The sequence below is a fragment of the Numida meleagris genome, chromosome 13, assembly GCF_002078875.1.
Source record: "Numida meleagris isolate 19003 breed g44 Domestic line chromosome 13, NumMel1.0, whole genome shotgun sequence".
Taxonomy (NCBI): Eukaryota; Metazoa; Chordata; class Aves; order Galliformes; family Numididae; genus Numida; species Numida meleagris.
This window is the reverse complement of record NC_034421.1, coordinates 12,203,879-12,220,904: the sequence shown is the minus strand read 5'-3', so window position 1 is coordinate 12,220,904 and position 17,026 is coordinate 12,203,879. Positions and strand designations below refer to the sequence as shown.

At 39.6% G+C, this 17,026-nt stretch overlaps 1 long non-coding RNA gene across 4 annotated transcripts in view; it reads left to right on the top strand.

Annotated features, from left to right (window-relative positions):
• Positions 90-17,026, top strand: part of LOC110406066 — a 113,954-nt gene continuing 97,017 nt past the window's right edge. For 3 of the 4 annotated variants that reach the window (XR_002443236.1, XR_002443235.1, XR_002443237.1), the window contains exon 1: positions 660-5,162. This is a non-coding gene — a long non-coding RNA (uncharacterized LOC110406066). The other variant, XR_002443238.1, reaches the window with a different exon arrangement.

The window sequence follows — 17,026 nt, the reverse complement described above, 5'->3', positions numbered from 1 at the left end:
ATGCCTCCAGGGACGGGGCATCCACAACCTCCTTGGGCAACCTGTTCCAGTGCGTCACCACCCTCTGAGTGAAAAGCTTCCTCCTAATATCTAACCTAAACCTCCCCTGTCTTAGTTTAAAACCATTCCTCCTCGTCCTATCACTATCTACCCTCATAAACAGTCGTACCCCCTCTCGTTTACATGCTCCCTTTAAATATTGGATGGCCACAATGAGGTCTCCCCGGAGCCTTGTCTTCTCCGAGCTAAACAAGCCCAGTTCCCTCAACCTTTCTTCATAGGAGAAATTGCGTTCAATATATTGTGAAGGTGGCACAAAGCTGAAGGTGTTAAAGTTTATGAATCTATTAATGCACTGCTTTGGGGGAATTAAACTTTAATAGTGATGATAAACCTTCCATAATAAAATATGGGGAGAGCAAGAGCAAGTATCTTCTGCGAAGCCCCCTGTGCTACTTACATCACTGAAAGTGACAGGATCTCCTGTGGTATGAATGAACTTCTATACAATCATATGCATCCAAATGGATGTTGTGCATAATTTTTTTTTTTTTTTTAGGAGTTGTGTTCTGCCCCAGGAGTACCTTTTGCTTCCGATTTTGCTATCCATCATAGAGAAAAATTATGGAAATGAATATAGGTAAGAGCAGCTAGCACCTACAGAACGTAAAAATAGGATGAAGTTATTGTGGGTTTTTTTTTTTTAATTGTTTGTTTTTTGCTAACTATTCTGAGAAGTTGCAAGGCAGGATGGATTCTGTTTTCTTCAGACATACAGGCTTAGAATGGGAAACAACCATGATCGCTCATGTAAGAGGCATCTTATCACTTTGGCCTTTAACTGGAACCTAAGGCAATGTTAGTACTGAAGGTGTTCTCTGTATGCACTGGTCTTCATATCTGATTTCAGAGAGAAGCAGTGGAAGTTATTAGGAGGATTCTTGGAGACAGGGAAGAAGAAATTGTATTCTCATCTCTTCTACACTTAACCAAACAGGTTCTTAATTATCAGCATTAAGAAGTTTGATACTGCAAGCTGTTTGGTATCTCTTTGTACTGGTTTCACAAACACTATGAATGCATCACATTTTTTCAGGGATTTTTAAAGGCCAGAATGAAACAAATGCAGCCATGAAACCTAATTAAAAGAATAACTATTTGTTTTCATTTTATTTTAAATAGACACTTCCTTTAAGAGTTGGATTCTGCTCACGGGTCACCTGCCTTTAGCAAGAAATGTATGATTTTGGCCCAAAGTTCTGATTAAATATCAACAAGCAATTAAAAAGTTCTGATTAAATATCAACCAGTAATTAAAAAAATAATTAAAAAAAAGAATGTTACTAGCTCTAATAAGCAGCCATCAGTTTGGAAATGCAGGAATGTGGACCAAACAGTAATATTTCTGGCTAATGCAACCAAATGGCACTTTTTTTCTGTCATTAATATGCTTAATTTGATACAGACTGACAGAAAAAAAATAAATAAGCTCAAACACACATTTTTACCTATAAGGAGGATTCTTTAATTTTGATTTGTATTCATTGAGGCAATTTATCTTCGTTTTGTTTGTCGACTTTGCATGTTTTTATTAGCAATGTAATCTTTTACCTTTATATAGTTATTCCTCACTAGAAAGTACATAATCCTTTTGAACTTCACTTAAGATGTTACAATTCTCTATTTTCTCCAGAAAAAGTGTAGATTTGCAGCACCTGCAAAAATTTACTGTTCTGAAGAGGTAAAATATTTCAAATTGGATAGTTTGATGCATATCAGACTTGGCAAAATGCTTTCTGAAGATGTTTATTTGACACAGTAACAAAGCATTGAAACATCCCGTGGTACCTTTTATTCCCAAAGCCTTGCCTGTGTGTTTCTTGTCTGATTGGTTTGTTGTGTTGGGTTCTTGTTAGTGTTTTATGGTTTCCAGTTCCTACAAGTGTGGTGACTTCTGGTACCTGTAACAAGATGAGCCATGCAACCTATGAAGGACACTGCTATGAATGTGTTGACACAGAAAAAAATTATCGTTGTGGATAGGAGCCCTGGACCCTTTTGGAATACATGTCCTAATGACCTTCCAAGTCAACAAAATGGGTAGTGGAGCACTGCATTTTTTTCATTTATACCTTTGCAAAGAAGGAGGCACTTCTTAATTGTTATACTGGAAGAAATATATCTTTAATTTCTGCTTAATAGGAAATCCTTATGTCTGATCAATTCAAGACATTCTGAAGCAGTCACAGCTATTACTAAAGTTAATCAAAACTTACTGCTATGTAAGAAAAATCGATAGAGAACAGATTGAGATCATTTAAGTCAGGATAATTTTGCTGCAGGGCTCCTATATTTTGTCCCATTGATATACAGGAACCTGATGGCAAGAAGTTTCATGTGCCTTGCTTGTCGTTATTAGTCAGCTGTGTTACTAAAGTTACTAAACATCATGTATCTGTTTTCACTTTCATGGTGGTTTTTTTTTGTCTTTCTCCTCTTTGATGAACGATTTCATAAAATTTTTGATGATTGCACCAGACAAAGTGTATAAAACTTCCCCATAAGAGCTTTCAGAAATTTCAAGATGCTTTAAATGCAAGTGCCATGTAGTGAGTTACAATTAGAGCTGGTTTGAAATGTCACTTCCACTGACATTTCATTCTGGGCAAAAAGTGAAAGAAAACTGCATTCCCACTTAAATGAAAAAAGGATTAAGTGTTCCAGTGTCTCATTTGGACATACTATTCACTTTAACCTTCATTTTCTATTACATTATAAATTAGTATTATTCACAAAACAAAGGAAAATAGGTTGAAATAGAAACAATATTTTTCTTTATTTAAATATATTTTTCTGATTATAAATACATTTTTTTCTAGGATTAACAACAGTGGAAAATGAATTCTTCCGATTCTCCTAAAGAATCAGTCTGAATTGTTGTTGGAAGAAGAGGAAGCAGAGTTTTCTGTCTTAGTTATGGTTTAGTTCTTTGAGTACATACTGATAGCATGCCTAGATACGGGAAAGTAAATAGCATTGTGGAAAGTATTCCTCAGCAAATAAGTAAAAATTGGTAAAAGCCAAATGGATTAGCACACTGGAGCAGGAAGAGAATATTTTGAGAGAGTAATGTATTTGGGTGAACATATCAACAACTGAAACAATGGTGTTACCAGAACCTTTTTCATTATATATCCAAAACATAGCATCATACGAGCTACTATGAAGAAAACAAACTATGTCCCAACACAGGGGCGAAGACAGAAACAAAAGAAATAATTATTACTACTGTTATTTCTATCAGGACAAAAAAGCCTCTGTAAGGAATGTACTTAGGCTTTCTTACCAACCTCAGTGCAGACAGGAAGAAATAGAACTGATGTAGGACAGTGTCCTGATCAGAGAGTGCTCTGGCACTTGGCACACATAAGGCAAGTTCAATTTGTAGGTCTCCCTACAGCACCTTATAAAATAGATGAATAGTGTTTCAACAGGAGTTCAAACTACACAATGAATTACGGTTATTAGCAGAACTAGAGAATATCTGCATTGTCCTAATTGTTTCTGGAGTTTGTGCCACAGTTGTCACGACAGGCAAATAGCTGGCAATCCCATCTGGTGGTTTACTGTTGCAGAAAAGGAGAATTATCCTATCTGCAGTCTGACTTTGGGCAGAGTTAAACAGTCACTGACTCGAGGAAATGCTTTAAAATAATATTTGCTTAATATACAAATTGTTATCCTTTAGATTATTATTTCCTGGTGTTACTGACCTTTTATTATACTTCTCCCCATATTGGTATGCATGCTACACTAAAATTTAAATAAACACATAATGGCAGACTGTGAAATTCCTCATTAGTACTCAGTGTGTTTGTGTTTTCCTCCTGGGGGCTTTTTACTTGCTATTCTGTGCGTGCAGTGGACATGGATCACATGGCAGCGAGAAATATTTTATGGGTTTGATTTTGATTTTTTTTCTTCTTTTCTCTTTACAATACGTCTTACTTGATCGGGCTGGGAATAGACTAAATTTCTAGTTTGCTTTTAATAGATGAGAAATCTCTATGATCAAAGTAATTTCTTCTGATTTCTTTTATTTATGCTCATGACCATCAGCTGTTGTTTGCATCTACAAGGTCTGCTCAGATTGTCTGTGCACACTCATGACTTAGTCCAAATCCAACTACCCCATTTTTTTTTCTGTGACAACTGCTGACACTCTAATTAGTTATATGTAATTCAGCTGTTTGTGTCTGTGGAGTAAGGTTGATCATGTTGCTGCTTTTCTTCTTCTAAATGTTTTAAAGCTTCTTTCAGTAGCTAGTTAATTCCGTATCCTGACAAGGCTCAAGTTCAACATCTTATCTTCATGTCGTACTGTGTGAACCACCAGAAGTTTGGAGACAGACCTGCAGAAAGAGCATTCCTCAGTCCCCAGAACCCTCACAGTTGTTTCAGTGTCTACTAAAAAACAATGGAATACCAGATGCATTGAACTCTAATTATCTGGGTAGCTTGAAGGTCCTTCTGGAGATTGCTTTTTGCTAGAAATAACCAAACAGAAAATCATGTGATTATGTTGACAGATTTCCACCTGAGGCTGAAATCAGAATTTTATTTGTGAAGGTAATTTTATTATGTAACTGTTATTTTTATCCAAATGATGTAACTTGGTTCATAAAGTATCTTTCCTGATGTTCACGTAGTTCATAGATTACTGAGCAGAAGGAAAGTTGTGTGCCTGTTGGCTGGCCTTCACAGTGGTGTGCCAAGGGAAAAGGCATAGTTTTTCAAAGTTTTTGTGCAGTTATAATAGTAAAGAGGCAAAGCAAAGTTAAAAAAAAAATAGTTCCTATGGAACTGCATGTGTGCTTGAATTGAACTATTTAATTGATCGAAAATGGTATCATACAGTGTAGGGGAACCATTAGGTAATAGCTTGAACTGGTGATTGAGCACCTGGTGAAGGAGTGTGGCTGGCCCAGGGAGCACAGGCAGAGTGTTTGCACCTGTGCTCCCCAGGTGACCAGAGGGGGTAGACCCAGGTTGGAGCCCTCTGGGCTTGTATAAGGGCCAGCCACTGCCGGGACAGTATCCCTTGGGCCTTGGCTGCTTTCTGGGAGAGTGCTGTACAGCCTGAAATCCTTTTCTCCAGTTGGGTGAGTTTATCTCTTCTTTTTGTATATGGCTCTTGGCCTGCCTGGGAGTACTTTGCCTGGTACTGCCAACAACCTGTCGGATGCGATTTTGCTTCTTTGTGACCAGAACATAAAAGAGTTATTCCTATGCCTGGTGTGACTTCTGGGGTGTATTGCTATGCATGAAATTTTGTCTTTGAATTCTGTTAAAGAAAATGTTGGAGCGTTCATGAGTTCAGTGCTACTTGAAGGAAGAGTGCTACAGGAGTATGTTTCTATGAAGCTTCTAGCACAGCTTCTAAAATTTTTTTCACCTGGAGCAAAGCAGGAGTTGCTGGACAGGCTCTATGATGGTGTTTTCTGTAGAATTACAGCCCAGCTGTGTTCCTCTGAGTGTTGCCTAAAAAGAAAGTTTATTTCTTATCTAACCTAAACTGAAGTCTTAGAATTGGAAGTCCCCCAATTGATATTACACATATCCAAGGGCAGTACTGATTTTCCAAGCCATGTGGAGATGCTTACTGGCTACTGCAGTGAAAGGGTGAACTCTTCCTATGTGTGAGACCCCAGCTATAATTATCATTACTGTACTGATTGTATTCCTGTTTGTCTTTTAGCACTCCTAGATAAATGTGTCCTTGGTGGACTTGGAGGTTGTGGAAAGCTTCTGTCTCAGTAAACCTGAAGTAATTCTACTTACGAGATAAATAATCAATGTAATACACAATCACAATCCTAGCACTCTTATTTGTGACTATATATTATTTTAAATTTCCAGGTGTGTTCTTTTCCTTCAACTTGAACTCACAGCAGTTCCTGCACTGATTTACCCACTTGGAAAGTCCTGTAATGTCCATTTTTCAAAAGCTGTCACAGAAAAACTGCTGCTAAGTTGTAAGAGTAAGAATTAGAAGCAGAGGGAGAGGAACTGTGGTTGATACTAGAGGGCCTTCAGCCTCTGAAGTAGCAGGCTGTAATACCATGTGGTCTGTTCAGAAACAATTTTTTTTTTTTGGCGAGTTCATTTTCCCACTGATAAGTTTCCTCACTGATATGCACAGAAGTGCTGGAGAAGAGAGGTGGTGATGAAATAAATGAAAAGAATGACAGGAATAATGCAAATGCTTTCAGTATTGTTGTCCCACTCTACTCTGTGCTGGTGCATCCTGGCCTCAAGCATTGGGTGTGGTTTTGGGCCCCGCAGTATAAGGCAGAAATAAAACGACTTGTGAGTGCCCAGAGGAGGGCTGTGAAGGATCAGCGGAGGTCCGTGGGTTTGTTCAGGCCGGAGCAGAGCAGGCTGAGGGGAGGCCTCGTGGCGGCTGCGGCTCCTCCCAGGGAGCTGAGGGGCAGTGCTGAGTTGTGCTCTCTGACAGCGACGGGATTTGAGGGAACGTTGTTAGAGGCCGCTGAAGCCCAGCCCTTGTGCCCCGTAGGCGGGAACACCACACCCCGTTCCTAGCAGCACTCAGGGCTGTGCCCTGAGCTCTGAGTAGGACTGAGACATAGTCTGTGGAATAGCTGTGTGGTTTCCTTATTTTTTTTTCTTCTTATGAAGGATCCATGCGGTCCCTGCTAATGGCGGCGCGGGGGCGGCCTCTTGCAGGGCTGCGAAGTGCCCCGTGCGCTGCGGGCCCTCCTCTTCCTGGGGCGGCGGGACCGCCGGGCTGAGCGGTCCCTGCCCCGGTCAGCGGTGGTGGGGCTGCGGCTGCAGCCCTGGGCAGAAGGCCCCGCTGCCGCTGGCTCCTGCTGGGGCTCCTCCACCTCCCTGGGGCCGGGCGTACCGGTGGGAAGGGCACCCGCATCCCCGGGAGCTGTGTGGGACGTGCCGGGGAGCTGCTTTTGTCTGGGACCCGCAGGGCTGCGCGATGGAGCAGGGCGCGGGGTGGCAGTGTCCCCCAGGGAGGCTGTCTCGTGGCTCTCTGCCTCGTACTCGGATGGCAGCGTGATGACACAGGGCAGAGAGCCATCTGCCCGCCCTGAGAAGTTGATGGTGCACGTGAGCCTCCTGCAGAGCGGGCAGGTGAATTTTCTCAAGGTCCACTGCAGGATGCAGCGGAGGCAAAAGCTGTGCTCGCAGGGCACCACGTAGGTGTCAGGTCTTGCGTCGCGGCAGATGGCACAGAATGCCTCCTCCATGGCCACATTCTGGGCTGGGGAGCTGGAGGTGAAAATCTGCTCCCCTCGCTGTGCTCCTGCAGTGAGTCCTGAACGCTACCAGAAGGAGAGGCCGCAGTCAGTGTCTGTCCTGGGGCAGGCAGCAGTCGTGCCCCGATCCCTCAGCAGGAAGCCCTTCCCACCCCGTGGCTGCCCAGCTTCTGTTCCCTGCTGGCCCAGGCTGCAGATGCAGCCATAGCAGCTCCCTGAGCCCCAGCGTCTGCACCATGGCTGCCCCAGGGCTGTGTCCTCCCACCTCTCACCTCTGCTGCCTTGAGCGTGCTTCCCAGGGTCCAGTTGCCTGAGCCAGGCAGGGCCGGAGAAATACAAGCAGTGGTGTGGGGATGGGCACTGAGAACAGCTCCCAGAGCCCTACAGCACAAACCAGGATTGCCTCGCTGGGTCTCTAGACCTCGCAAGCGTGCTCAGCCAGTGACCAGGAACAAGCTCGGCTGGGCCAGGCTCTGCTGCGCCCCAATATGAGCAGTGGAGGGCCGTGAGGTCCCAGTCTGTTGCCCAGTGATATCACGCACTATGACTTTGGGTGGCTGCAGCTCGCTGAGCTCTAAGGTTCTTTCCAAACCACTCTGTGAATCTGTGTTGAAGGAGTAGGGAATACATAGAAATCCTGTAAAATAAACCTAGTTACAGTTATTCCAGGTTCCTTTTTGTGTTGCCTATGTTCTTCATCTTCAAGGAACGTCTCTCTATATTCCTTCCAGGACTTCATTGTTCGGTGTTTTGAAGCTTCTTGGAGAGAGAATTCCCCACTGAGGAAAGCATTCCAATGTGCATATCTGATGCTAGTGTTGCATTGGGTTCCTTTAGACTCAAGAAATACACTATTTCTGTTGAGTCCCTTTGTTTCTCTCCATGTCTAATCTGCTGGGTTCTTGAATAGGCCTTCCTTTCTTCTGCTTATTTTTCTTCTAGAATCTCATGCAGTTAGAACCATTCCACTACAAAATGAGTATTCATAATTTTGTATGATATACATTATAATGCTGCGCACTTTTAAGTATATGGTAAATCTCGTTGAATCTGTTGTTATATTGGCAGCTCCTAGTACAAAACCATCACCTTTTGATGTCCCTGGTACCTATTGTTGTTGACTCCCTGGCACCACAGAAATACTCTGTCTGGGAGGTTTTTATTTGAAGTAGTACCTACGCTGCTGTGAATTGTACCTGGAAGAAGAAAATTGGTTGACTTGACTTTATGGGGAATAACTAACGTGCTGGGAGAAATACATTAACCTGTTCACCAGTTCTGTTGTTTTTATTTCAGCTTCTCTATTAATGTGTACGACTTGTTGAAGGGTTCAAGGCAAAATTTTCAGGAAAGGTTGTGTGAAGGTACAGGATCTGTAGAGTCATCAAACGCAGTCTTCTGCTACCATGGAAACTTATTAAGAATTGTTAGAAAAATTGAACTCTCTCTGAAGAAGACCAATACTCTTTTTCTCCAATTAAGAGGTTTCTCTTTATGCAAGCAGGAGAGAAATTGTAATATGGTTTCCTTTCTTGAATTTTTAGTTTTGGAAACAAGCTTTCCAGTAGAAGAGAAAACATTTTTTTGTTGCTTCTAGTATTTTCATACTTCAATAAAGGAAGTATGTTGAGTCTCATCCTTCGTGGATCTGAACGCCTCCTGCATATGAATCCCTAGATATCAACCATCTTACAAGAGAAGAGCTTGCAAAATGAGACCCTTGCTCACACAAGAGCTTCCTGCTTATGGTGAAGTTCTGTGATGACAAGTGATCTGTTCTGAATCTCTTTAAAGCCTCGGATGTATGGTTAAAATAGTCTATCCTGTATATGTGTTACCTTGATTTATGTGAAACATCACATATTGATGCCTTTATAGACAGTAACTTACTGTTTCAGAGGAGCCTGCATGTTACAAAAAGGGCAGCAGGTGTTATTTAGACTAAATTGACCTTGAAATTGATTTCTTTATTTTATGACTTACTGAGGGGAGATTAATACTTTTTTCCTTCATCCTGAAACAATTTACATGGTAATGGAAGGCACAGTCAGTCAAATAAATTGCTGGAAGTAGTAGTATTCCAAGATTGGGGGGGGGGGGGGGGAGGATCTTACTTGCATTGACTCTCTTCATCCCCTGGGGAGTTGCTAGGATTTTTAGCATGCGGAGAGACTGCCAAAACTTATTTCTCACATTAAAGGTAGAAGAATGGATAGTAGTCTGTGAGTTGACATTTACTTTTGACTTTCATTTGGAAGAGTGAGGAGGAAAGTGTGTTCTATATGACACTTAGAGAGTGTTTTAGTGCTATTTCATGATTCCTATAAGCGCAGAGGGGAGGCAGAGCAAAGTCGAAAACTTCTGGGAAGTCTGATGTGTAGGCGGCATAGCTGCCTGTTATAACACAGTAGGTCTTGGTAACAGCCTGTAAGTGGCTGATGCAATTATTTCTTTGAGTGCAAAATGGAAAACATCTCAAATACAGATAGATGTTCATGAAAATATGGAACTACAAGAAATTACCTGTAGGAGACACCAAAAGGATCATTAACTGTAACTCTGTGAGAGTTTTTTATTGTGCAGTCATGGATTCTGCAGTGCTGAAACAAAATTATTTCCATTTCCTGTTAATTCCTAGACAAGCATACAGCTAAATGATTTGTTGGTGGCCTAATACTTTGCATAACTTGAACATATGAGCTATTATTATCTCATATTGCATGAGAGCAAGTGTGAATGCAAATCCACAAAATTTTTTTGCTTTATTCGTTTTGATTAGTGTACAGGAAAATGTCACATACATTAAAAAAAAAATCATTGTGATCATCCTGGGGTTGTGAGAAGAGAATTAATTTCTTTGGCCATCAGAAATCTGCACCTGAATGCCATTAATGCAGCTGTAGAGAATGGACAATTATCTCCTCCTTCCTGACAGCAGAGGAGGAGATTGGTGTTTGGCAGACCCTAGTGGGTCCAGGCCAGGTGTCTGGCTCTGCTGGGGAAGGAGCTCAAGCCCTAGTGAACAGGCTCAGGTTAGTTTTGGCTCTGTTGGAATTCTGTCCCCCTAAAAAATCACCTTTGCCCTTGCTGATTTTTCCTTTTATTTTCTGGCACAGCGTGCCCTGGATTATTACAGGTGATGAAAGTGTTGTTAATATGAAACACACTGCAAGTTTGAGACAGTTTGTAGATTTTAAGTTCCTTATTAGGTGAGAACGTGGGATGTAGAAGAGTGAATTTGCTGTTGAGTTTGCTTAAATGCTGTTTAATACTATGGCAAATATCTGTCTTATTAAATGGCATAACACTGATTTGAGTCATGAAACGTAAGTTCATTGACAGCTCTATCAGCCTGTCTTGTGTGCTACTGCCAGCATCTTATCAAAATGCAGACTTGGCTTCAGTTTGTCTTGCTGCTGTGGTGAGGAGGGAAGTATCTGAATAAGTCATAGAGTGGGGTACAGGTGCAAACCTGCCCCTCACATTCCATTTTGTAATGATGCCCTCTACTGAGGATAGATATGGAAATAAAAAACAGAAGCTGAGGCAAGTTCAGTGGCATGCAAGACCACAGAGTCCCCAACAGTAATGCCACTGTTTGATTGAAAACAGCAGAATTGGAACTAGAACTACCTTATACTGACTTCACTGATATGAATAATGTAGTCTGTCCCTTTATTGCACCTAGTCTTTTCCTTTTTTGTTTATAACATTACTAGTTGGCAGGAAATAGATGTATCATAAAGTAAGTTTATGCTAAGAAGTTAGACTTGATTCTCAAAGGGGCGTGATATGCAACTCCACTTGACGTCAGTAAGACCTTATGAATTGCAGCCAAATTCCAGTCTGTAAGGAGTGCTCTGTATACTGCATCTTGGTGGGTTTGGTTTCTCCAATTTTGATAGATATATATAGTCATGACTTAAAAGAATGAAATTGTGTTCCTTTTCTCATTTTGTTTCTATAACATACTAACATAATTCCATAGGCTTTACCAAATGGAAAGGCTGGATGATGCTAGTCATTGACATGACATCACTTGTACGCTTTCTTTTTTTATCCCCAAATTGTCTGTATGTTATGGTTGCAGGAATGTGGGTTTGTGTCAGAATGAGGAAATGCACAAAGTTGTTTTTTTTTTTTTGGAAAGCCTTTTTTTCCTATTTGTGGACATTATTTATGTAATTCAAGATTGAGTTTAAACACTGTGGCATCAGAAATAGCATGGAAAAAGATGAATCTAAAACATCTTGAAAGAAGGTAGTTGGACTTCCTCCAAATGAACACTGTCTTTCAGCTTGAAATGACTGCCTTCTGAACTTGATGTTTGGTCACGTTAACATAAATGTAGAAATATCTTAGACTGAAACATAAGGGAAACCTTTTCATTTATCTGAATGATGATTTGATCAAATCCTTTTTTTCCCCACATATACTAAATTTGGAAGAATACATGATTTCAGTAAGTCTTTCTGATCTGGTACTTCCTCTTATTAGAACTGCTTTGGAAAGCTTTAATAGAAACTGAGATGTTGGTATTTCTCTTACAAGCTCTAAAATAATATTGGGAGAGGTAAAGGCTTATTTTTAGGAACTTCTGTGGTTATTATCTTAGCATTGAAATTAGGCTCATATCTGTTGAAAATGAGCTTTTAAAGAAGTAGTTTGTGGTGTGTTTTTATCTGAATGTGTTTTCTCAAAGAGAGTATGATCTGATTACCAGTGCAGAACAAGTCTCTTTAGACATCTGTCATTTTAAATTGAAAATCTTTCTTCTCTTCAAAAAGAGAGAGAAGGGAAAGGAGGGTGGTTTTATGGAATTTGTTGGCCATACTTAACCTGGAAAGTCTGCTTTTTTCCTTTATGATTTAATCTTTTAGTTGCTGTTGCTTGTAAGAGGATGTCCTCGGATTTTCAAGTACCTTAAGAACAGAATTTCAGTCATCTTGCTTGAGCCTCAGTAACTTAGAAACCTTGAATTGTGCTTTTTTTTGTTAATTATTGATTTAGAGGTAGATCTGAGCACCACACTTTGACTTGATGAAAAGAAGTGTGATGGAAAGAGAAAGGAGCTTCATATTTTCCTTTATTTCTGATGCCACACAATCATGGCATAAAAAATGAGTTAAGTGTTAAGCTTATTTCTCTTGAAATCACACGGTCTCTCTCATTGCTTGGAAAATTGTTTGTTGTGATGGATGTGAGAGGGAACACAAAGATTTTTCAAGTGTGTTGCGAGATCATTACTTCCAGAACAATCTGGTAATAAAAGGAGAGCTGACAGATGAGAATTCAAATGGATCTGAGAACGAATTATTGAATAATTCCCCAGTTCCAGTGCTTGGAAGACTTATCTCAAGACCTATTTCTTTATTCTCTTTCCCTTTTTTTTTCTTGTAATTATTGACTGCTTTTTCTGCTCTTGATGACTGAACCTATATGGTAATCTAATGCAGCTGAAGTTTATACACTAAATTCACTTCTTTGTTATGAAATGGAGACTTCATTGGGATGACTACAGTTAGTGGTATAGAACCACCTACAGCAGGAACTCAGTGGTGAATTGGATCTATCCAACATCGCGTTTCTTGATAGATACAGCTACTTAAATAGTTAATCCAATATGTATTGAAGCTGAGTGTGCCTTTTAAAATATTTGTTGTTAAGTCTCATCAAGCAATCAGTTATGACTGTGGAGCTGAGAAAACATGACTGTGGGAAAGCTTTTGGAGCTCATTAAACTACTAACTGCCAGACTCTAAAGGTGTCTCTTGGGCTAGGTTTCTGCAATTCTTGTTCCCTATATGCTTTCTCAAAGTGCTGGACTTTTGTATATTTGGTTTCATACTGTAAGCTGTTGTAAAATCTCCAGCTTATTTAAAGGTGTGCCTTTTACTGAGAAGGCTTCTCTTTATCCCTGGTCTCCATTTCTTAAAATTCATGCCTGTGTATTGATATCTGATAACAATGATCATGTACTGTTTTTTTAATCAAGAAATGCTGAGAAAAGATACCGTGCATAAAATAAGACTCGTCGGGGTAATTCAATAGGGACAATAATGATTTTTGCGGAGAAATGAAATTGCTGCAAGAATTGCTGCCTGTGATTGGAATAGAAATGTGCTAGCTACCTGAAGTTACCTTATCTTTATTGCTTCTTTTGGGAAAGATATCTATTAGCTGAAGATAATTGCATGTAAAAAAAAAAAAATAAAATGGAAATCTTAGATTTCTTTATAACTAAATGCATCTTAGACATTTTTTGTGGAAAACAAAAGAGAAATAATGGGGAAAAAAGGACATATGAAAGCTTAAGATAAGATTTATCACTATCAGAGACAAGGTAAAACTGAAAGAAAACCAAACCAGAACTACTCCTTAAAAATCATCACAGACTGTTTGGAAAGTCTTCTGCACAGGAGAGAAGGGAAAAGTACACTGTGTAGGTATCTTACGATATTGTAGAACTGATCTGACTTGATTTTTTTAATCCTTAACATGATGTATAGAACTGCTGCAAAATGTACAATTTCTTTTACTTTATCATGTGGATCTGAGAGTATTTTTTTCCAGTTAAAATAAATGTGAACTGTATTCAGAATAAGGTAAAAATTTTACCTGAGGTAGCTAATGTAGGAAGATGTTTTCGCAGTGTTTTGCATCTGAGTACCCATTGCTGTGTTGATGCACAAATCTGAGCTGCACAGTGGCTGTGGTAGGCCAGTCCAGCCAAGACTGGCAATGTGCTCCATGGTCTTCAAACTGATATGGGGTCTGGTGTTCTCATCTTGCAAGAGAAAGGGCTGTCATCTTGTCTGGCCTAACTGAAGTTCGAGCCTTCAGTTTTGTCAGTGTTGCGATGTAGTTTCTGATGTTGTGTGCCAACTAACAACATAGGAGGCATTACTTTCAGAGCAGCCCTTGTATTTTCTCTTGCACTGGGCACGTTATTATTAAGCGAGGTGCAAACCTTACTGAATCATGATTTTTATTTTGCTGATAGCAGCAAGTTGTAGCTATTCTGTTATTAGAAAGCAGTTCTCTGTGATATGTTGACAAATATTGATGTTTTAATTTTTATTGTATTATAAACTTCCGTGGTTTTTCTTGGTTGGTAGTAGAGATACTAAGCTATGCGCTGTTCTCTTAGCAGCCTTCTTTTTGCTGTTCGTTCTTCTGTGCTTTAGTCATGGGTTTAAATGTCAGTCTGAATAAAATAAAAGTAAGCAATCAGCTACTAACTAGCTGGAAATTCGAATTCCAACAGTTATGTGAATTTTGAGAGCTGATGTCAGGTGAAGTTTGGTAGAAGATCATTTCATGGTTGTGAATGTTTATGGTTCTGGTCTGAATAGAGAAACTGAGGGGGTGGACAGTGGCTCAAAACAAAGGGAAGACATAAGCAACAAAGACATTTATGAAGTGAACTTCCAAGTAAGTTTTTCTTTGCATGGCTCTTAGCTGAAGGTAAGTCAAGCTGATATGAGAGAGATCTCAATGAAGCGTGGTCTCACATCATGTCTTCTACTTAGAAAATCAAGGAAGCCACCCTATGGGAGTTGAAGAAAATGCAACGGAGGAAATAAAATGCCTTTTGCTTTAATCAGTATTATTCAATTTCTGGTGGTTCTGCACACTGGAATTTGGCAAATATGCAGGTGGGAATTGTTCGGCATATTCATAATCTAAAATTGCATGTAATGTACAATCCTTAAAGTAGTCCTTTTAATTCACATTCATAATTTTGCTAACTTTCAAATATATATGTATGTGTGTTGATAAGCAACCCGTGAATATGGATTTTCAAATTTCTTAGTTTTTTAGCGTATAGAGCATAATAGTGAAGACATTATTTCGAGAGTTACAGTAGATTGAATTGTCTTCGGAACATTTTCTGTTTACTGTTTTCTGTCATGAAGGAATGACAGCCATGATGAACTCAGTCTGAAGTGTGATGACAAGATGCCATCTAGTGACAATTTGCAGGAAATAGTAGTTCATGATCTTTATTCAGAGAAATGTGTTCTCTTACTGAGGATTCAAAGAATTCCCTTTAGAGCAGACATTTGAACATCATCATTAGTCAACAGAAGTTGTTTTTCTGGACTTTTTTGGTACTAGATTTAACTTCTGATAAATTAAATGAAGGACACTGGTTGACAGTGGTAGTACTATATTTTCCTCTGGATTTATGTTATAAAGCTAAATACTGTATTAGAAATCTGCCACTGATGCCTTTTCCAGGTCTGCTGGTCTCTCTGGTAAGCTTAAAATGCATTTTTGGGTGAATCTCATCAAGGTGAATTTCTGCAGTTCTTTTATCTGGCAGAGGGTATCTGTGATAAAGGTGGAAAAGAAGAAGCTGCTTTGAATATAGGACATTACCTCAGAAGAAGAAAGAACTGTTAATAATGACAATTTCCACTTCTGTACTCTCCTAAAAGAGAGAAGCTTTAACTGTGTGCTTGACTCCTGTCTGGATGTACTTAATCCATTTGGAAAGATCCTGTGGCAGTAGGAATGAGGTCATTTTTTTTCTTGTACCACCCAAAAAAACCCCTTATTTCCTATCAGTGTGGCATATTAAATGGTGAAAATAGGAGACAGTACATGCTCATGGGTTTCTTCATAACTTAACTTGAAAGTGATGGAACTCAGCAAGTGGCTCAGCACCGTGCTCGCTCTCATCCCAGTGGGATGGGGATGAGAACAATGAATATGGGAATACACAGGGTTCTGTGTTGCTGCTGTTTTAAATTTATACAGAACAGTGGAAGAAATTTACATTTGTATACACGCACATACTCAGCAACTCATAGTCCAGTAGCTAAGAATTACAGTACGTATTGAAATATCTGTTTAATGCCACATTTTTCAATCATTTAAAAGCTACCCTAGATCTCACGTTGGTAATCTTGCCAGCTTATTTTTATACTGACATATAGCTGTTGCTGATGACAAATGTTGTCAAACTGAGTTAAATACTTCTGTAATTATGTTATCAACACCTTTAGCATCTGAAATGGTTTTTTATTAAAAAAAAATCTAAATCTAGAGGTAGAGAATGTAGTAAAACTGTGAGACCTAAAATGGATGTGCCAAGGTGTGGGTGCTTGTTACTCAATGTCCAATACCAAAGCACTTTTTGTGTGCAGCAATAAATTGTGAGTCACTGGCATGAATGTAAAGAACTTGGACTTAATGAATCAGACCTTTTTTGCTGCTGTAAGCATGTTAAGGAAAAAATAATTGTGATGTTGTATTCCATTGTCTCTGAGGAAGCTTATAATACCTGCTTTGAGACACTTTTTTTTGTTGAATAGAATCGTGAATCTAACATTGCTGAAAAATTTGTTTCCTACAACTAGGCAGTAGAACTGAAACCAAAAGGAAAGCTTAAAACATCAGCTAGTGCAACAAAAATTATTATCACAGGATATTTTTATAAGGTATTTTACACCAGTGAAATGAGGCTGGAATAGCCACTCAAAGAAGGGATGTCTTGGTAAGTCAGGCTACAAAGTATGCCGTTTTAGGTCGGAACAGTGAGAGGAAAGATTTTGAGATGAAAAGCAGTAGAGTGAAAGAGAAATACTTGGGGAGAAAAATGACAGCATACTGCACCGCCGTTAGGGACGTTCTCTGTTAGCTTCTGCCAGCTCTGTATAAGTATCTACATTGAAAATCTGTTGTATTATTCGTACTGGCTGTTTGCTTGTTAAAGTAACTTATTCCTA